Source organism: Pelodiscus sinensis, chromosome 4 (assembly GCF_049634645.1).
Source record: "Pelodiscus sinensis isolate JC-2024 chromosome 4, ASM4963464v1, whole genome shotgun sequence".
Taxonomy (NCBI): domain Eukaryota; kingdom Metazoa; phylum Chordata; order Testudines; family Trionychidae; genus Pelodiscus; species Pelodiscus sinensis.
In genome coordinates, this window is record NC_134714.1 from 11,718,002 (window position 1) to 11,740,001 (window position 22,000).

At 45.9% G+C, this 22,000-nt stretch overlaps 1 long non-coding RNA gene across 1 annotated transcript in view; it reads left to right on the plus strand.

Annotated features, from left to right (window-relative positions):
- The first annotated feature begins 754 nt into the window (after positions 1 to 754).
- LOC142828946 (uncharacterized) overlaps positions 755 to 22,000 on the plus strand; it is a 175,704-nt gene continuing 154,458 nt past the window's right edge. The window contains exon 1 of the long non-coding RNA XR_012903121.1: positions 755 to 800. This is a non-coding gene — a long non-coding RNA (uncharacterized LOC142828946). The remainder of the gene's footprint in view (positions 801 to 22,000) is intronic.

Genomic DNA, 22,000 nt, shown 5'->3' on the forward strand with positions numbered 1-22,000 from the left:
CCCAGCTGCTCACCACACCCAGCTGCGGGCTGTGCTGCTTTGCCAGTCTCTAGCTCCTTGTGTTGCCTCTCTGTCCCCTTTGGCTCTCTGATCACTGCCAGTCTGCTGCTCAACACAGAGACTGCGCTCCTTGGGCTGTGTGTGCCTGGCTCTGTTGCTGCAGGACTGCCTCTCCACACAGCTTGCTCCTCTTAGCTCTCTCTTGTTGCAGAGAGACCCAGAAAAATCCCAGCTCACAAGAAGGACGGGGCCTGGCCTCTTGCTTTCCTCACTGGCCTGTCCAGCCTGTCAATCAGGCCGAGCTGGAGTGTTGGCTGCTTCCCATTGTCTCTGGGGTCTGTCAGTTTCAGGGCCCTGATTTCTCATGGACCCTTCCCCTTTTGATACTGGGAGCTGGCAAACTAAAAACTCCCACAGAGTTTTAGTAAGGGGCTAACAGTCCCCTTACACTTGGGATGGGAACCTTTTATTTGTGCTTTTTGAAAGGCTTTGTATTTTTAACCCTAATGCTGTTTTAGCCCATTGTTATCCTGGGGATTGCATTACAATGTCAACCATGACAGATACGCAGCAGCCAGAGAGACAAAATCAAACCCGAGAGGTGGTCTCAGAATGGTTAAAGCCCTGTTTGCTATGAACTGAAACATGTTACCTCAAGTTAATTATGGACACCTGAGTCTAATTAAGAGCAGCCTGTGCCCTTCAGAAACCTATACCAAGCCCAGTGAAAGCAAAAAGGGAGGAGGGATGAGATGTAAGCTGTAGAAGAGTTGTGTGCCGTGAGGGGAAAAGCTTCTCCAGTAAGTAAAGAGCTGTTTTTTCCTAGAAGGGGAAATCTTGTGTCTATTTCTGGTTTGTGAGGGGCGTGGTTCCTGGCATAGCAGGGCCCAGAAAGGATTATGGAGGAAGGTGGCTCACAGCCAGATAGCTAGCATCAGGCTTTGTCTGAATGTAACAGTTTAAAGTGCAGCTGTGGCAGTACTTTAAGCTGAAAGTGTGCTACAGCATGAGCACTCCCAGCACTGTAACCTGGTTCAGACTGGCACTTTACAGTAGTGTGTGTTTTCATCCCCCTCTTCCTCCCAAGCCAGTAAGTTACAGTGCTATAAAGTGCCTGTATAGACTTAGCCTAAGAAGACACAGGACCCCAGGAGGAGGTGGGGAATGTAATTTTGTTTTTGTTTATAAAACACCCTCAGTCAGCCTGAAGGTCTATTCTGTAAACCTTGTAAATAAACCCGGGTGAAGTATTAAACCCTGGGGCTGCGTCTAGACTGGCAAGCTGTCTACACTGGCCGCTTGAATTTCCACAAGAACACTGACGAGCTCATGTAAGATTGTCAGTGTTCTTGCGGAAATGCTATGCTGCTCCCGTTCGGGCAAAAACCCTCTTGTGCAAATGCTTTTGCACAAGAGGGCCAGTGTAGACAACGCGGTATTGTTTTGCACAAAAAAGCCCCGATGGCGAAAATGGCGATCGGGGCTTTCTTGCGCAAAACCGCGTCTAGATTGGCACGGATGCTTTTCCGCAAAAAGTGCTTTTGCGGAAAAGCGTCCGTGCCAATCTAGACGCTCTTTTCCGCAAATGCTTTTAATGGAAAAACTTTTCCGTTAAAAGCATTTGTGGAAAATTATGCCAGTCTAGACGCAGCCTGGGAGTAGGACTGATTTTCCCTGGTCTTCCTTGACACTCAAGAGTGAAATGCTGAGCTCTGAAGTGAAGAAAGAAGGGTGTTGTCATAGCAGCTTTTTTCTTAGTATCGATGTAGAGAGAATCCAGTTTCTTGGCTATCCTTATGTCAGACACAACATAAACACTTTATTAAGCACTCTTTTTGTAGAGAAAAGGATGTCAAGAGTACAGTGCTCTTCCCATGGCAGCTGTCAGCAGTGTGAGGAAGAACAGTTTGCTGCTGGCACTGTAAATTAGTTACAGTGGTCAGTTTGGCCATAACATCCTTCCTTTTTCATAGGCAGAACAAGACAAGACTCAAGTATAGTGGTGTGAAGAGACTGGAACCTAGGGGGTATATTCTAGGCAGTACAGCAAGCAGCATAATAATCTCTTGTCCATCTCTAAAACTGCCTTTGAAGAGGAGAGATGAAGATCAAGTACATTCTTCTTAACTCCAAGCTATAGGCCGAGTGCTCGTTGTGGTAACTGAGTCATGGGACAGACAGACACTCCACATAGTGTTCTCAAACCAGGACACGCTCTTGTTGGATTGTATGTTAAGCAATATCTTGCAAAAAGGGTCTTTTCAAAGCCAACAGTGGATAAAGTTCAGCCTTCCAGCCATCTGTATGAGGAGTAGTAAGGAACCTAATTTTCACTTTGGTGAATGGGGTAGTGCAGGTTAAGCAGAGGTAGAATTTGGCCTTGAGAACCAATCCAAGGAATGAGAGGGTCTGGGTTAAGAAATACGAAGGTGGAGTGCTTAAGGAATCAGAAGGCGAGGAAGGTTGCGATGGAGGAGGTACAGTTTTCTGAACTACCAGTAACATTTGTCTGCATCTACATCCCAGTGAGTCTTAATCCACCAATAGCCCTTTTGTTGGTAAAGCCTAAATAAGGCCTTGTCTACACTAGGAAGTTATTTCAAAATTACTAAATTTGATTTAAGAACTCCCAACTTAAGAAATTCAAACTAGCTAGGGGAAGCATCAACATTAGTCCGAGGCAGGCTCCGTTAATGTGGATGCGCTTCCTCGGACTCAGAGCTCCAGGAAGCACTCTGTGGGAGGCCTTCTGGAGGCCAAATAGTTTGAATTCGTGGCATGGGAGCTTCCACACGTTATTCCGGACTTTGAAGTTCAGAATTAGCATTACTCCTGATGAAAAGCAGGAGTACGGAGTTTGAATTCCGCAGCCTGTTATTCCAGAATAACGGCCTTGGTAGTGTGGACGCATCGATTACTAATTCGAACATGAGGGATTATTGTGGACTAAGGTCCTAGTGTAGACCAGGGCTAAAGGAGTTTCATGAACTGTTTTTGTTGACTCCAGTGCCTAACATTGCAGTCGCTAACTATGTTAGAGTGGCCCTCCCGAATGGAGGGCAGATCAGACTGTGAACAGAAGGGCCAAGGAACGTACCGAATGAATGGGCAATGTCACTTCATGTCATGGACAATGCACACCAAGCATTGGTCAGTCAGCATGGTCCTCTCAACTCTGAGGCATCCTAAGGTTCACACAGAAATCCCCCAAACCTCAAGGCCTCTACATGCAGGCCCACTGCCTCCCCATAATTCCTCCGGTTCCGGGGCATCATTTGGTGGCTACCAGAGGGCTACTTACCCTAACCACAGACTGAGATTTTAACAGCAATTCAGCTTGAGTGTAATAGGTGATGAGTTCAGAAGCTGGGCAGCATAGCCTTTGGGGCAGGGATTTTGTTTATAAACAAGGGCGGGATGATTAAGTAAATGAAGGATCATTAGATGATAAAGGCATAAGCAGGCTATCTACTTAAAAGACAGGAAACATAGGGTAGGTAAAAATGGAGGGAATGCACAGTGGTAAATAGAGGTGTCCCTAGGGGTCTCTATTGGGATCAAAGTTTTTCAATATATTCATAAGTTTATCTGAAAAAAGGCATATGCAGTAAGATGGCAAAATTTGCAAATTATAGAAAATTACTCAAGACCGTTAAATCCAAAGCAGACTGAAAAGAGTTACAAAGGGATCTCACAAAACTTGGTGATCAGGCAACACAATGGCAGAGGAAATTGTTGATAAATGCAAAGTAATGCACGTGGCTAAATGTAATCCCAACTATACATACAAAATCGTGGGGTGTAAATTAGTTGAACCCATCAATAAAGATGTCTCAGACTCATAGACTTTAAGGTCAGAAGGGACCATTATGATCATCTAGTCTGACCTCCTGCACAGTGCAGGCCACAGAATCTCACCCACCCACTCCTGGAATAATCCTCTCACCTATATCTCAGATACTGAAGTTCTCAAATGGTTTAAAGACCCCAAGATGTAGAGAATCCTCCAGCTAGTGATCCGTGCCCCATGCTACAGAGGAAGTCATCATGGATACTTAGCTTTCACAATATTTTCAGAGAACAGCATATTGGGAATCATGAGGAAAGGAATAGATAATAAGACAGAAATATCATACTGCCTCCCTAAATCCATGGTACACCCAAATATAGAATAATGCATGCAGATGTTGTCCCCTTGCCTCTAAAAAGATATATTGGATTTGGAAAAGGTTCAGAAAAGAGCAACAGAAATTATTAGGGTTATAGAACACTTTCAATATAAGGAGATTAATAAAACTGGTACTTTTCAGCTTGGAAAAGAGATGGTTAAGGGAGGATATGACAGAGGTCTATATAATCATGAATTGTGTGGAAAAATTGAATAAGGAAATGCTGTTTACTCTTTCATATAACACAAGAATCAGGGTCATCCAGTGTAATTAATAGGCAGCAGATTTAAAAGAAACAAAAGTAATTATTTACAGTCACCCCGTGGAATGCTTTGCCAGTGATGTGAAGACTAAAACTATAACAGGGTTTCAATAATAACGAAATAAGTTCATGAAGGATAGGTCCATCAAAGGCAATTAGCCAGGATAGGCAGAGATCCAATACCATGTTCTGCATATCCCTCGCCCATTCACTGCTTCTGGCAAACAGAGAGCCAACAGAGAATGAATCATTTGATACCTGTTGTATTCATTACCTCTGAAACATCTTGTTTCACTGTTGGAAGACAGAATACTGGGCTAGATGGACCATTAGTCTGACGCTGTATGGCCATTCAGATAGAACCCACATGTATCTTGCCTCCTACTGTAAGCTGCTCAAAACCACTCTCTTACTAGAGCTGAAATTTAACTCAGGAGTCCTGACAGGCTTTCTCTCTCTCTCGCTCTCTTTCTGCAGAATTAATAACAAACTAAGAATATACATTAACATTTTAAACATAACCAATGTCCCTTAAGTGACTTTCCACAAGATGTCAGAATATGTAACTATTAGATCTGAGTAGGTCTAATCTTTATTTAATTTTCTTTTCTTTAATATAGGAATTAGATTACCTGACACAAATTAGAAGTTTTCAAGTGCCTAAGTAGCTCCTGGAATCACTGTTAAAGTTGCCCTCCTTCCCCAACCAAAGCCTGAAATGTATCCTTGCTCAGTCCCCCTCTTCCTCTCAGTTCTCTTGCATATTAGAACATGCTCTCGAACACGCTCTTTCCTTGTACGCCCACAGTTCCTGAGGAAGCTGATGGGGGGAGCCCCCCCACCTTGGCATCAACAGGGTCAGCATTCCCACCCAGGTTTGGAGGGTGTTGCTAATGGAGGATGGGGACTGAACATTTCCCATCAAAACTTTTCTTTACTTTATTGGAGAATGTCTGCTCTCCTCCAAAAGTTAATTTTTGTAATCATAACACTGAATTTTTTGGCAACTTTCAGATGGCAATTTCCCAGCTTTTGTTTCTTGTCCCCCGCCCCCATCCCCCACCAAGAAATCAAAGTTCTCCAGGAAACTCCACTTCCCAGCTGGCTCTCTATGCCTTGGTGAATGGATATCCACACCATTCCCTATCCAACCATTCCTCCCCAGATGTGCCAAAGGGGCTTCCATAGAGTCCAGACAGTGATGGCATGGTTTCCTCTCACAAACACCCGCCTGTTTTAGCCAAAACCCTTCTCTTTCATAGCTATCCAAGGGATCATTCTGAGGGAAGAATCCATTTGCTATGGGACAAAGAGGAGCAGTCCCCCCCCCCCCCCCCAAAAAAAACCCTTTATTTCCTCGTCTATATATTCCCATATGTCTTACACTTTTTGGTCCCCCCTGACGTCGCAGGATATAATATAAACATACAACGGTCTATACGCTAACATGACTTTGCTGCCTTCTGAATTTTTTTCTGAAATGATGCCCCTGGAAGGATCTGGATCTCATGCTGAGTGCTCTTGGCAGCAGGAACTCTCCATCTTAATTATGTGAAAAATGACCCTTTTTAGTGATAGATGATTCAAAGCAGGTGTTAAATCCTTGTTCTTCCTGAATGGTTTAATAGATGGCGGTTTACAAATCCAATTTGTTTAGCATTCAGGAAAACAACAGAATAAATCACTTCATAAACCTGGGCTGTAGGTTTCATTTGTAAGAGAAGCTACACAGCGTGTGTCCTGCTGGTGTCAGATTGTGAACTAGAGGGAGGATTAGAAGTGGTCTCATTGCAAGGTACTTGGGCTGAGGGGATGGGCCCCTTTAAAATCATGAAACCAGACAACTTTTTTCTGAATTGAAGGAACTGTCTGAGCTCTATGCGTGTGTCTAATTGACTTTCAAACCTTTGGGCAAACAGAAAAGCAGTGAAAGTGAAATGCTGGTCTAGGGTGCGCAGATCCGATGGAAACCCTCATATTTGACAAGGCCTCAGCTGGAGTATCGTGTCGCGCTCTGAGTGCCACATTGCAGAAAAGACGTGAACAAACTGGAGAGAGTCCAGAGCAACAAAAATGATTAAAAGTCTAGGAAACATGACCTGTGCAGAAAGATTAGGGGGGAAAAAAGGTTGTTTAGACTGGAGAAGAAAAGATTGAGGGGGACATAACAGTTTTCAAGTATAAAAAAGATTGTTACAAGGAAGAGGGTGAAAAATTGTTCTAATTAATGTTTGAGGACAGGACAAAAAGCAATGGGCTTAAATTGCAGCAAGGGAGGTTTAGGTTGAACATTAGAAAAAACTTCCTGTCAGGGCAGGTAAGTTGTGGAACAAACTGGCTAGGAAGGTTGTGGACTCTCCATCACTGGAGTTTTTTCAGAACAAATTAGACGGGGATGGCCTGTTATTACTTAGACCTGCATTGAGTACTGGGCACTGGACTAGCGGACCTGTTGAGGTCCCTTCCAGTCCTACACTTCTATGATATCAGCTGTCTTCTGAAGTATAATGTGATTCACTCTCTCTGGAGTACTGTGGACCAAAGGGAAATTGGCACGGGTCAAGCAATGGAAGACCCATAGGATAATTTTTATGTTGTTGGATAATCTTCTGTTCATGTCTTAATCAAATCTTACATAACATAACATAAGAACGGCCGTACTGGGTCAGACCAAAGGTCCATCTAGCCCAGTATCCTGTCTACCGACAGTGGCCAGCACCGGGTACCCCAGAGAGGGTTGACCGAAGACAATGATCAAGCAATTTGTCTCCTGCCATCCCTCTCCAGCCTCTGACAAACAGAGGCCAAGGACACCATTTTATCCCCTGGCTAATAGCCTTTTATGGACCTAACCTCCATGAATTTATCCAGCTTCTCTTTAAACTCTATTATAGTCCTAGCCTTCACCGCCTCCTCTGGCAAGGAGTTCCACAGGTTGACAACACGCTGTGTGAAGAAGAACTTCCTTTTATTAGTTTTAAACCTGCTACCCATTAATTTCATTTGGTGTCCTCTAGTTCTTCTATTATGGGAACTAATACATAACTTTTCTTTATCAGCCCTCTCCACACCACTCATGATTTTATAGACCTCTATCATATCCCCCCTCAGTCTCCTCTTTTCTAAACTGAAAAGTCCCAGTCTCTTTAGCCTCTCCTCATATGGGACCCGTTCCAAACCCCTAATCATTTTAGTTGCCCTTTTCTGAACCCTTTCAAAGGCCAAAATATCTTTTTTGAGGTGAGGAGACCACATCTGTACACAGTATTCAAGATGTGGGCGTACCATAGTTTTATACAGGGGCAGTAAGATGTTCTGGGTCTTATTTTCTATCCCTTTCCTAATAATTCCTAGCATCCTATTTGCCTTTTTGACCGCCGCTGCACACTGTGTGGAAGTTTTCAGAGAACTGTCCACGATAACTCCAAGATCTCTTTCCTGATTTGTCGTAGCCAAATTAGCCCCCATCATACTGTACGTATAGTTGGGGTTATTTTTCCCGATGTGCATTACTTTACACTTATCCACATTAAATTTCATTTGCCATTTTGTTGCCCAATAACTCAGTTTGGTGAGATCTTCTTGGAGTCCCTCACAGTCTGCTTCTGTCTTGACTATCCTAAACAGTTTGGTATCATCTGCAAACTTTACTACGTCACTGCTTATCCCTTTCTCCAGATCATTTATGAATAAGTTGAAAAGGATTGGTCCCAGGACTGACCCTTGGGGTACACCACTAGTTACCCCTCTCCAATCTGAAAATTTACCATTTATTCCTACCCTTTGTTTCCTGTCTTTTAGCCAGTTCTCAATCCAAGAAAGGACCTTCCCTCTTATCCCATGGCCATGTAATTTACACAAGAGCCTTTGGTGAGGGACCTTGTCAAAGGCTTTCTGAAAATCCAAGTATACTATATCTACTGGATCCCCCTTGTCCGCATGTTTGTTAACCCCTTCAAAGAACTCTAATAGATTAGTAAAACAGGATTTCCCTTTACAGAAACCATGTTGACTTTTGTCCAATAAATTATGTTCTTCTACATGCTTCACAATTTTATTCTTTACTATTGTTTCGACTAATTTGCCCGGTACTGAAGTTAGACTTACCGGTCTGTAATTGCCAGGATCGCCTCTATAGCCCTTTTTAAATATTGGTGTCACATTGGCTACCTTCCAGTCATTAGGTACGGAAGCAGATTTAAAGGATAGGTTACAAACCACAGATAATAGCTCAGCAATTTCCCATTTAAGTTCTTTTAGAACCCTTGGATGAATGCCATCCGGTCCCGGAGATTTGTTAACATTAAGTTTTTCTATTTGTTCCAAAACCTCCTCTAATGACACTTCAATCCGGGACAGTTCTTCAGATTCATTACCCACAAAGGACGGTGCAGATTCAGGAATCTCCCCAACATCCTCAGCCGTGAAGACTGAAGCAAAGAAATCATTTAGTTTCTCCGCTGCCTCTTGCTGCTGTTATTCACTGAGTCTAATAATATCTCTGGATTGGTTCCGGTTGGTCCCTAATTCTGAGCTGTTGCTGATTCCATAGCATTGAGGCATATGCACAACAGACTGCTTTTTATATCAGAATTACAGTGCTCTCAAAGGCCAGTTGCTCCACATGTATTTTAAAAAGGGCTAATTTAGCCAGTCACATAGAATCAATTGTAGTTCCTTTGAAGTGTGTTGACTCATCTATAGCAGATCTTTGTTGTCTGGGATTATTAATAAGACCGCTTGTATAAAAATTGTGTATTTTTGCACATGTCCGAGTATAATGTAGCTATTCCCCTACCTACTTTTTGGTAACATAGCAGGAGAAAATGCTAGTCTTGCTTTTGAAATTGTTGCTTGGAAGTGCTCATGAGCACACATTCAGTAATCTCTGGAGGTACAGATGAATTATTTAAAAAGTTAGATTTCTTCACCTCCCCCACGCTGATCCTCTGTGTCAAAAATTCATTCCTCCCAGCAGAGTTACAAATTATAATCCAACAATCTTTGGAAAACTTCTGCAACACGGAACCATTTTGTAAGAGAGAAAGACCAATGACAGCAAGTCATAGTGATGTCCTGAGACCTCCACTAGCCCCCATCTCATTCAGGATCAAATGCAAACTGTTGATATTCATCCATAAGGCCCTCACCGGGTCTCTCTCCACCACCCACCCACCGTTTCTGCTGTGATCACTAGGGGCACAGAACTGCTGATGGCCAAGGCTAAACTAATCTGCAGCTGTGGGATTTTCAGTGAGCTGTGGGGTTTTCAGTAATGTCTACGGGATTCATTACTTCAAGAGATGAGTGCAAACCCAGTCCTTAACAGGTCAGATTACAAAGCAAAACTCCACATTTTCATGCCAGTGTTCACACAGTGACACGGCAGAAGACTATACAGGCAGTCAGTCTGACTCTTAGCCTGCTCCCTTTCCCCATCTAGAAACAAACACAATTTCACCTAGTAAGTAACCGCAGCAATGCATAGCTGTGGTTAAGAGTCCTCTTTGGTTAAGCTGTTGGTGGTTGGTACTCAGGGCTGCCAACAGAATTGCCGGGTCCCTGGACAAGGTGCAGGGGAGGCTGGGTCGAGGCCTCAGGCAGAAGGGTTAAGACTGTGGCTAGCCTCCCCCAGTCAGCCAGCCCTTCAGTGCTGCCTGGCCCATGCTGCCTGGGGCTCTGGCGGTGCTTTAAAATGAGTGGAGAACCTCAGGCCCACGGGTTGGACGTAGGGTTGCCAGGTGTCCGGTTTTCTACCGGACAGTCGGGTATTTGCACCGTCTGTCCGGTAGAAAAATACAGAAAATACAGGACACATGCAATGTCTGGTATTTTCTGGATTCCCATCTGGGCGGGGGCGGGGGAGCAACTGGGAGGCAGGGCCACGATTGGCCCTAGGAGCCTGGGGTCACGTGCAAAAGCCGGGTGGAGCGGGGCGGGGGGGGGGGGGGGGGTCTGGGACTCCCAGCCACTCCCCCTGCCTGGCTTTTGCATGTCACCAGAGGCTCCCAGCGCCAGTCGTGGCCCCGCCTCCCGGCTGGGAGCCTCTGGTTGTGAGCAGAAGCTGGGCGGGGGGAGTGGCTCCTAGCCCCTCCCCCACCCCCGCCCGGCTTCTGCTCCCAACTAAAGGGACTGCCTGTTGGGGGCGTGGTCTGAAGGGCTCCAGGTGTGGCCAGTGGCTGCCCTCCCCCCCCCCCCCCAGGTCTGCTTCCCGCCCCCCTTCCTCCGGGCCCCCCTCTCCTCTCATCCAGCAGCCCCGGCCCCTGCCCCCCCAGCTCTGCTTCCCGCCCCGCCCCCTCCCAGCCAGCCCTACCCCCCTTGCCCCCCGCCCACAATCAAGTGTGTCCAGTTTTTTGGCGGGGTCTACCTGGCAACCCTAGTTGGACGGAGCCCCCACTTTGGCTGGATCTGACCCTGAAGCTCAGGGGAGCCCCTCCCCAGCACTGGGGAGCCCACTCTGCTCCTCAAGTAGGGTTGCCAGGTGTCCGGTTTTCGCCCAGACTGTCCATTATTCAGGTCTCCCGTCCAGTAGAAAAACCATTCACATGTCCAGTATTTCCTGTTTCCCTTGGAGGGAAGCCGGGCGGGGACAATTTTCCCCTGCTATTTAAAGGCGCAGTGCCTTTTTTTTTTTTTTTATTTGCTTAACAACTTTGGTTTCCCCCCCCCCCCCCCTTTTTTTTTTTTTTGCTCAACAGAATTTTTTCCCGGTGTTCTTTTGGGAGTGGGTGGGTGTTCGGTATTTTTTGTTGAACCATCTGGCAACCCTATGCTCAAACCTCCCCTCCCACTATGAGGCTGGCGCACACAAAATCTACTAGCCTGGGCCCCCTATGCTCTGGTGAGGGGAATGTCTTTTTCCTTTGATGTCGGGGGTGACGTCAATGAGGCATGTTTTTGTTTTGTTTTGTTTTGCTTTGTTTGTTTTTGGGTTCTTGATTGTGTAGGGTTGCCAGGTGTCTGGGTTTGAACCGGACAGTCTGGTATTTGAGCTTTCTGTCTGGTAAATACATTGAGAAAATAGCAGACATAGAAATGTCTGGTATTTTCTAATTAAGTTAGTTTTATTATTATGAGTATTAGTACGTAGTTGTGTACTGCCTGGCTGGTAGACATGCTCATGCTGCATGAGTGTGTCCACCAACCAGCCAGGCAGTACACAACTATGCAGTAGAAAGGAGGACGGGGGTGGGGGCAGGGGTGCAGCTGGGGCAGGATGGAATCCCTGGGGCCAGACTCGCTCGTGCTCTGCCGGGACCGTGCACAAGATGGGCAGCACCTCAGGATCTACATGTGCTCAGGCCAGCTCCGCTCCCCACCGGCTGATTCTCTCCCCCTGACCCCCTCCCGGCCAGCCCTGCTTCCCGCCGGCCACTTCCCACTCCCCCCAACCCCCTCCTGGCCAGCCCTGCTCCCCTCTTAGCCAGTCTGCCCCCCCATCTGAGATCGCGTGTCTGTTTTTTTTTTTAAGCCATCTTGTAACCCTACCCCAACTGATTTTTCTGTGGGTCAGCGGCCCCCATCCCAAAAAACTCCGCCCCCCCCCCCCCCCCGCTTTAAAAGGCCTGGTGCTCTGACGCTGCTGCTGCTGCTGCCTTGGGCCCTTTCAAATCACTGGGCCCTCTTGGGGCATCTGCCCCCTCCCCCATTTCTCACTCTCGGTCAGTGGCCCGGTTGCTGCTACCTAGACAGAGCTTCCCAGCACTCCTCTGGACTGCGTTTTGTTTCTAGGGACACCCCTTATTTCAATCTGAAAGTTCCCTATCTTTGGTGCTCCCCTCCCCCTTTTCGTGGAAAGCGATTTATTTCAGAAATGGAGCGTGGCAAGCCTGGGGTTGCAGAGCGTTTGTTGCACGTTGTGGCTGTTGTTTAAGCCTTGGTGAGTAGGGGATTATACCATGAAGCCTGTCCTGCAGGAGACAGGACTGATAGTTGGATTTGGAGTCTTGAAAACAATCTCCTCACATTGCCTCAACGTTGCAGCACTAGATACTGTTGGGGGGGAATAAATCCATCTCTTCTGAAGCAGAGGTGGAACTGGCTATTACTGGAAAAGGCTTAGCTGAGGTGAAGAGATCATTGCCTGAATATTCCTGCTTCAGTCACAGTCGTGAAAAAAATTACTAAGCAGTGCTGCAGCTTGCGTGTGAAGGTAAATGTCAGAAATGGCACCAGGCCACTAAGTCTGTCTAGCTGTACTTGGCCTTTCATTTTTACAGCCTTATGCTGCTGTTACAGGTTTTCCTCCTCTTTGTTGCACTTTTAAACTAAAATGTTAAGTTAGATTTAAGTCCGTTCACAGATACACGCTGAAGGGAGCAAAGATGGACGTAGGATGCGGGAGATGCGGCAGGCAGGTGGAGTTGTAGGAGACAGATCTTTGTGCTGAGTGGCCAGTGATACAGGCTAAGGGATGGCAGTTGCACTGCTGCTTGGCCTCTGGTTGCATTTCTGAGCCCTCTGGTGCCACACCCAACACAATCCCTTCTGAAATTTGACCTTTTCCTCTAGACCCACTTGTCCTTCCATTAAGGTGAAAAAAAGGATAGGGCTGGTTATGTCACATTTCAAAGACATGGGGAGAAACTTAAAAAACAACAAATGATCTGGTAGCACTTTATAGACTAACAAAACATGTAGATGGTATCATGAACTTTCATGGGCACAGCCCACTTCTTTAGATGACCGGAGTTTTGGGTTTAGGATGTGCAGATCCAAAATAAATAGGGGGGGGGGGAGGGAAAGAGGGAAAGAGGAAAGGTTCAGAAAGCAAGGAGCAGAGGGTATGAAAATATCAAAGGGAAAAACAAGTAGGCAGAACTGGTACACATTTTATGGTTGATGCCAGTCTCCAATAGGTCCCTCTTTGGGTAGTGATAGTCTTCTCTGCCCTCTTTAACTTTTCCTTGCTCTTGCTAATGGCTCAAGCATGATGCCGGGGAAGGAAACTCTGGTGAGTGTGTTATTTTAAGTAATAATTTGGGGTCATATGTTCTTATATTCAGGTTTACATGCCCAGGAATGGCCTGGGAATCTTATATAAAGATTTCCAGGCAATTTTCATGGAGGTCCTCTGCAATTCAGGGCAGATGAATTTTAATGTTGATAAATGCAAAGTAATCCCAACAATACGTATGAAATTATGGGGTCTAAATTAACTATTACCACTCGAGGGGGACCTTGGAGTTACTCTGGATAGTTCTCTGAAAACATCCTCTCAATGAGCAGCAGCAGTCAAAAAAGCAAACAGAATGTTAGGAATAATTTTAAAAGGGATAGAGAATAAGACAGAGGATATTTTATTGCCTCTATGTAAATCCATGGTAAACGCACATCTTGACTACTGTGTGCAGATGTGATCGCCTCATCTCAAAAAAGATATCTTGGCATTGGAAAAAGTTCAGAGAAAGGCCATAAAAATGATTAGGGATATGGAACGGCTGCCAGTTGAGGAGAGATTAATAAAACTGGGACTTCTCAGTGTAGAAAAGAGGAGACTAAAAGGGGGAATATGATAGACGTTTACAAAATTGTGGCTGGTGTGGAGAAAGTAAATAAGGAAAATTTATTTACTTGCTCCCATAACACAAGAACTAGGGATCATCAAATGAAATTAATAGGTATCGGTTTAAAACAAACAAAAGGAAATATTCCTTTACACGGTGGACAGTCAACCTGTGGAACTCCTTGTCAGAGGATGTTGTGAAGTCCAGGTCTTTAACAGAATTCAAAAAAGAGCTAGATACATTCATGGAGGATAGGTGTATCAATGGCTATTAGCAGGGCTCGACAATCTATGTAATCTACTTGCCTGTGGCGAGTAGATTACATCCTGGAAGAGCCGGGTTTGGGCGATCCGCGCATGCTCAGAACGCTGGACAGCGTGGCTGGTGAGCGGGGCTTGCCGCAGCTTGGCGAGCCCAGGCTATTAGCCAGGATGGACAGGAATGGTTTCCTTAGCCTCTGTTTGACAGGGGCTGGGAATGAGTGAGGGGGAATAGATCACTTGATGATTACCTAGTCTGTTCATTCCCTGTGGAGCAGCGTTTTCCAAACTGTGGGCCGCGGCCCGATACCGGGCCGCAGGAAAAAACTACCGGGCCTCAGCGTGCTTGCTGGGATGTTTTGCGCTCCCAGAGTGCCTGTGTGGCGCCGGGTCCCCCAAGCCCTCGGCCGGCCTGGGCGGAGTCTGCAGTCGGATGTTCTGGCTCCCCGCAGAGTCCTAGCTAGGGGAGGGCGGTGGAGGGAGGAGGAGAGGCGAGCTGGCCACCGGAAGCTGCACTGGATGGGGGAATTGGGGCAAGGTGGGCTGGGAAGATTGGGGGGGGCTGATGGAAGCAGGGCTGCCGGGGGGCACGAGGTCGGGAGTAGGGAGCTGACTGGGGAAGATGGGGGAGGGGGAGAGAAGCGTGGCCGCCGGAAGCAGGGCTGGATGCGGGCAGCGGGGCTGGCCAAGAGAGATTGGGAGGAGAAGCGGGGGGAGAACTGGCTGTCAGGGAGGGAGTTGGGGGAAGTGGGGCTGGCCAGAGGCACAGCAGGGGGAGCGGGAGTGAATCAGGCGGCGGGGAGTGGGACTGACCCAGCCATATGCAGATCTCGGGGTGCTGCCCCCCTTTCTCCCTGGCAAAGCAAGCCTGGGGATTCTATTGCCCCCCCCCCCACACGCACACCCTCGAGTAGTTGCGAACTGTCTGGCTGGTAGACACACTCATGCAGCCTGAGCACATTTACCAGCCAGGCAGTTCGAAACTACAAACTGATACATCTAGTAATAATAAAACTTACCTAATGAGAAAATACCAGACCTGTTATATGTCTGGTATTTTCTCAGTTTGTTTTTTATGCGTTTATATTTTTGGGCTGGAAAAAACAGTACTGAAAAAAAAGGGTTCCAACTAAAGTAAAAAGTTTGGGAAACCCTGGTCTAACCAGCTTTCTGTCTGTTTTACAGTCCATTTGGCCAATCCATATTCCTTAATTTGCTGGCAAGAATATTGTGGGTGACCATATCAAAAGCTTTGCTAAAGCTGGCACTGGGGGTTTTGGGAGGACCAGAAACAATTTATATGAATATTCATCATTTGATTAATGAATATGCAAATGAATGTCCTCCAAAAGTTTGTGAATGGATTTACTGGTCCCCTTATCAAAAAGTTTGGGAACCCCTGCACTGGAGGGAACAGACGCCCATTGTGCTAGGTGTTCTGCAGACACGGAACAAACCGAGCTGATGTAGTTAAGCCATAAGGATGCAAACACATATGTATGATGAGGTGGATGAAGAGAATAGTAATTTCTTGTCTGTCATTAGTAATTGCTATTTTTACTAGCTTTTAATTTATAGAGGTGCTAAATCATTCAAGACCTTTCTTGGAGCTGGTTCTTCTTTGTCTTGTTTCCTAGGCATTTATCATGGTTTTTAGAAAGGTTTCTTCTCTAATGAATTCCTTTATCTCAAGTGCATTGCTACAGCTGCCGAAGAACAACCTCAACACAATACAGTGGTAGCATAGGAATTATTTTGAAGAATAAAGCTGCTGTTCTTCTGTCACAGCTGAAATCAGAGTAAATGGTACATAGACAATTGTCAGCCTGTTTTTACTATGAAATATATTATTATAAAGAAGCTCTGCTCAACTTTTTTTAGTTTATCAATGAATAGGTTAAATAACGGCATCATGGTCCACGAGTACCTACAGGGAAGACATGGGGATGTGTCCCCAGCTTCCCCCATGCCCAGTCCTCATTCTACCCCTTCCCAAGGCCCCACCCCCACCTTGCTTCTTCACACCTCCGCTCTGCCCCCTCTAGTTACACTCTTGCCCAAGCGTGTTGCGCCTTTACTCCTCTCCCCTCCCCGTGTCTCCTGAGACCACAAAACATCTGGCCCACAGCCAGCAGTAGGCATGGTTAGCATTTTATTTGTATGAGATATGTATTATCATGTTAAACAAAATGGAGTCTGATAACGTGTGACCCTGGCATCCATCTTGTTGTTTACATAAAACTCTGACTTGAAAGTGGTTAGGAATGGATTTCCCCACTCAGGGGAGCCAACAAGATTCCTGGGCAATGGGGGAGTGCAGAGTCATCCTCCAGGAAGGGGCGGAAGGGATGGGACTGGGTAGCCAGCCCCCAGTGACACCCAGATGATGCAGCACCTCTCCTCCCCCCTCCCCCTTCCGCATAGCCCTCAGAGCCAGACGGAGCTTGCTGTGTGGGATTCTGGAGCTCTTGATTGTTTTATGTGGGGTTTTCTTCCCCCCCCCCATCCCCTTTTTTGTTATCCCTCAATGCACGCTTCTTCCGTTGTACCTCCCCCTCTCCTCTTATTTCATATTGTGCCATGTGACACTGGAGTCTAGGCCACTGGGTGGATAGATACCAGGTAAGTGGGTAGCATCTGCGTTTCTGAAAGAGGGTTTCATATTCTTGAGCTTTCCCTTTTCCTGTCCCACTGATTATTCCTGCACGTTACCTTTCTCCCCCTTTTTAGGTAACAGTGCTGAGAGGTGAGGGAAGTGCTGAGTGGCAAGGCCAGCTGGCAGGCAGAAGGTGCTGGGGGAAAGGCGGGCCCACTGATGGGAGAGGGTCAAGGGGTAGTTACCCCAGGGCCTGGAGATTTTAAGGGTCTCAGAGCTCCTGGCCACTGCAGGCACTATTGTGGCACTAATGGCTAATAGCCATTGCAGGCACTAATGGCTAATAGCCATTGATGGACCTAATCTCCATGAATTTATCTAGCTCTTTTTGAAGCCTGTTAAAGTCCTAGACTTCACAACATCCTCTGGCAAGGAGTTCCACAGATTGACTATGCGCTGTGTGAAGAAAAACTTCCTTTTGTTTGTTTTAAACCTGCTACCTATTAATTTCATGTGGTGACCCCTAGTTCTTATATTAGGGGAACAAGTAAATAACTTTTCCTTATTCACTTTTTTTCCACACCAGTCATGATGTTATAGACTTTTATCATATCTGTGGAATAAAGCTGACTTAGATTTGAATGTTAGTTGCCATATAATGCACCTCTTTGTTCTGTATAAGTAAAAATAATACCACAGTTGTACTATACCATAAGTCAAGTATCAAATCAATATGATCAATTTATACTGAATTTGTTCATTCTTTGGAATATGATAACACAAGCTCCTAAAAATGTATATTTCAGTGCATGTAGCCTGGAGCCTTGCAGAAGCTGGTCAGACATGATTGAATCTGGCTTTAGTTTGCATAATTCCTATAGTACAATTCAGTGATATTTCAGATCTTAACTGGCATCATTGATGGCATGTGAAATGTGCTTGCTTCTTGCATTTTAAAAATAACTTGTAGTTACAACTAGGTCCAGGAAAATTTAGGATTTAAAAAAAATACATCTCTCCCTTAATAAAAGCAGGCTTGTGCTTGCTGAGTTGTGGTAGATTAGATTTTTGTGCAAACCAGAACAAGCAAACTTGACATTTTGCAGTCAGTGGAGATGCTGGTGCGTAAGATCCTGGAAACAGGCAGCTTTTTCTGTGGCTGCGGGACCCAGGAATTTGCAGGGCAGCTTCAAAAGCAAGGCAGCTTGTTACAAAAACTGGCTTGAAAGCCAGAGCTTAAACCCAAACGGCCTACTTGGTGCCCTGCCCTGATCACTTAAACCACACATGTGGCTTCTCTGGAGAAGATCTATTTACACGTGGGGCCCGTGATCTGTGGAAATATGAAATTAGGGGACAAACAAATGGTGCTAGAGGCAATGAGACAGTGAGCTTGAAGAGTGGTATTCAGTTTTCAAAGAGATTCACCATCTCTCACTTCCATTAGTTTTGTACTGATCATGCTAATTCTGTATGTTTAGGGATCATGTATAAGCTGTGCATGCAGTCCATGGCTTGAATGAAGCATTAACATAATTTAGGGAAAAACTTAAAAAACACAAGCGGCGAGGAGTCCTGTGGCACCTTATAGACTAACTGAAGTGTAGGAGCATAAGCTTTCGTGGGCAAAGACCCACTTCGTCAGATGCATGTTAAAAAACACAATAGACTAGTTGCTCCTTAAAGACTAACAAAACATGTAGATGCTATCATGAGCTTTAATGGGCACAGCCCACTTCTTCAGATGACAGGAGGTTATCTGATACTTCATGATATCATCTGAAGAAGTGGGCTATGGCCCCCCACCCATCCCCTGGTCAGCGGGCCTGTTCTCACATCAGTATTTTTGGGGAATTTTTGTGCGCAACTTCAGTGAACTCTGCTGGAAATCACACCCATCTGATCAAACGGACAAGCTGCAGCAGAAACACGATGTCAGTGAAGCTTTCGAAGCTTCCTGTAGAAATGCTTATTGCCTAGGCGATCCGTTCTTGAGTTGTCTGAAGGGCTTTCGCAAGGCACAGCCACTGCAGATTAAAATAACCCTACGCGATTGAGGAGTCTGTTTAATATTGAGCATAAGTGATGGACAGTAAAGTAGCAGCATGCTTTGAGAATTACTGTAATTTATGGTGATATGCCCCGAATGATAGATGAGATTTAGATTGCAGCACAAGGATGGTGGTCTATTAATTTTTCGACCTAATGTTCTTTCTCACCAACTTTCTTGGTGAGATGAAATCCAGAGAACGCTTGAACTCTCCTGCAATGAGATTTATTGTTTTCTGAGCTTGTTCTGCTGCCTAGTAGTCTGTGGTGTTATGAGGAAAAGCTGCCAGTGCTGCATTCTTCTTGGTCTCCCTTTGTTTTTCTTTTGCTCGGTGGGAATTTATAACCGTTTGAGAAAGAACAGCAGTAGCCTGATCCTTCCATTTGAGATTATCATTCACCAACCCTGCTTTCCCTCATCTTGTCTGTTGCAGAACAGCACCTCTCTATTCTCCGGACCTCGTGTTACTGACCTCATGTAACCTATGGGGTTTGAGAGTGCTGCTTTGCAAAGTAGCCTGGAGGGCCCTGACTGTAGCTAGCTGTCTTCTTCTGGAGTTCATGGGTGAAAACTTGGTCCTGGTAAAGTCAATGCAAGTTTTACCTTTGAAAATGCTTGGGCTCATTTCTGCGGAACAGAACTCATAAGTGGCAGCAGCAGTAATAGACCATTAATTACCTTTTTAAAATAAGGTTTTGTCATGATAAAACTTTCTATTGTCCACTGTGGTTGCAGAAGCAAAGTCTAAATGAGCAAGGCTAATGTTCTTGGCTTTGCTCTTTTTAGTTGCAAGCAAGCACCATTTGAAACAATGCTTGACCTTGGGAGAGGACTGCCATGTTATAACTAGAGACGGTTGGGAATTTTTGCAAAAATGCTGATTAATAAAAACTAAAACTTTGAACTTAACCTTGTTTTGTGAATATATTTCCCAACAAGAAAAAAAATGTCAGGATAAAATGTTTAAACATTTTCAAAATGATAAATTCCTTCTTCCATTTTGAACCAATTGTTTGTTTTTAGATGTAAGTTAAATAGGCTGGAAAGAGGCTGAATCAAAGTATTTGATGCAAATGCAAAAAACAACATTTTTTTTCAGTTTGGGTATATCTACACTACAGTGTTATTTTGAAATAGCTTATTTTGAAATAACGTGTCTACACACAAAATGCATTTCGAAATACCATTTTGCTATTTCGAAATAGCGCGTCCACACTGAGTGGACTCTGAATCACATGTAAGGCTGACCGGAACCAGTTCCAGCAGGGCACCAGGTCAGGACTTACTGTGTGGGGCTGCTGCCAGAGGCTAGCTGAGGTCTGTGGTTAAAGGGACCCCCCCCCGGACAGCCAGTTCTCAGGTTTCCCTGCTTGCTTGTCTACCTCTATGAGGGACAGCAAAGTGTTTTGTCTCTGTGTGCTCTGGTTGCCCTCACTCGGGACACCACAGCACTCTGCAGCATGGAGCCAGAGCTGCCCCTGGGCACTCTGGTGATTCTCGTGGACACGTTGCTTGGAGCCTGGCTGCACTTTCTGCAGGCTGCCATCCGGGAGGTCCATCGGGGGGCTGTCAGTATCCAGGAGGCCCTGCGAGAGAGTTTCTACCCTGAGGAGCACTAAGAGCCTCCCTGGTCTGCCCCACTGGGGGCTTGTGCCTCATTCCTCCCTCACATCCTTCCACTTACCCTCCCAGCCCCCCTTCCTGACGTCAAATACAATACACGTATTTTCATGAACACAAACTCTCTTTATTTAACAAAACTGGAGGGGAGGGAATGAAACTCTGGTGAGACTGGGGAAAGGAGGCGGGAGAGGGGAGAAGAGAGGGTGGGAGAGGAGAGGGGAGGGGGAAACCTGGGAGGAGGGAGCTGGAAGGGGGAAGCAAGGGGAAGAAGGGGGAGGGGAAGCTCAGGACTCAGGGGTGGGGGGTCTGGCTGGACCAACTTGATTTTCATGTGAACTTGTTCCTGGGTTCGCTTGTGGCCTTTGGTGGCCAGGCTGGCAGCTACCCTGCCATAGATGGCCGTGTTCCTCCCTCTAGTGTGGAGATCACGGATGTTGGGGGCGTCCCCTCCAAACCTGAATAAGGTCCATGATCTCCCCTCTGCACCAGAAAGGCACCCGCCTTCTGCAGGCCCTGTCAGGCTCCTGGGAGCTGGCAGACTGCTCCTGGGGAGCGGTGGAGGGCTGGCTGCCGGTGGCTGGCTGGCTCATGTTTTGGGGCCACTGGGTCGGGGGCAGTGACTGCTGGTTCTGGGCTGGCAGGCTTGGAGCTGGCACAGGCACTGTGGCCAAAGTCTACCCCTTTAAGGGCTCCGGGGAGGGAAGGAGGGAGTGGAGTGTTCTTGGTTGAGGCTGGAGTAGCCACCAGGGTTCCCTGGGAAGGCTGGAGGCCCCCTATTTTTATATAAGTGTCTATGCAGCACTTATTTCGAATTTGGCATTATTCCTCATAGAATGATGTTTACCAAATTCGCAATAAGTGCTCCGCTATTTCAAATTTATTTCGAAATAGTGGTTTGGCTGTGTAAATGCTAGGAAAATTATTTCAAAATAAGGGCTGTTATTTCGAAATAACTTTGCTGTGTAGACATACCCTTTGCTAATATCTTTTGAGATTGACTCTTTCGTTGCAATTTGAGACAGGAAAATTCTCTAAAATATTTGTAGGATGGAAAAACTGTTTTCCATACTGTTGTAGTTATAGCCCAGCTTTGTAGTGCTGATTTTTGGGGAATTTGAGGGAGGGGAGAAGTAGGGTGGTAGCTACATAAAGATGTGTGGGAAAGTTGGAGAACTAACTGCTTTGGGAGGCATTATTACCACCACTCCAAACCTTGAACACTACTTGATAAAACTACAGTTACAAGGTGGCTAAGGTAATGTCTTGAATTGGACCAACTTCTGTTGATGAGAGGCAAGCTTTTTAAAAAAAATATCCTGGGACCAGCATGGCTACAACAACATTGGTAATACTACTACCCTTTTAAATCAGCCATTGTTCTTTAGACTTTTCTGTGCTGACAAATAGAGAATAGTATTAATCTGGCCACAGTCTGATTGTCTTCCACAGCAAGAAAACAAACAAACAAAAAAAGCCATCTTTGGAACAGCCTGAGCATGAGGTCTCTTTTGCTATTCACAACATGTAAGCTTAG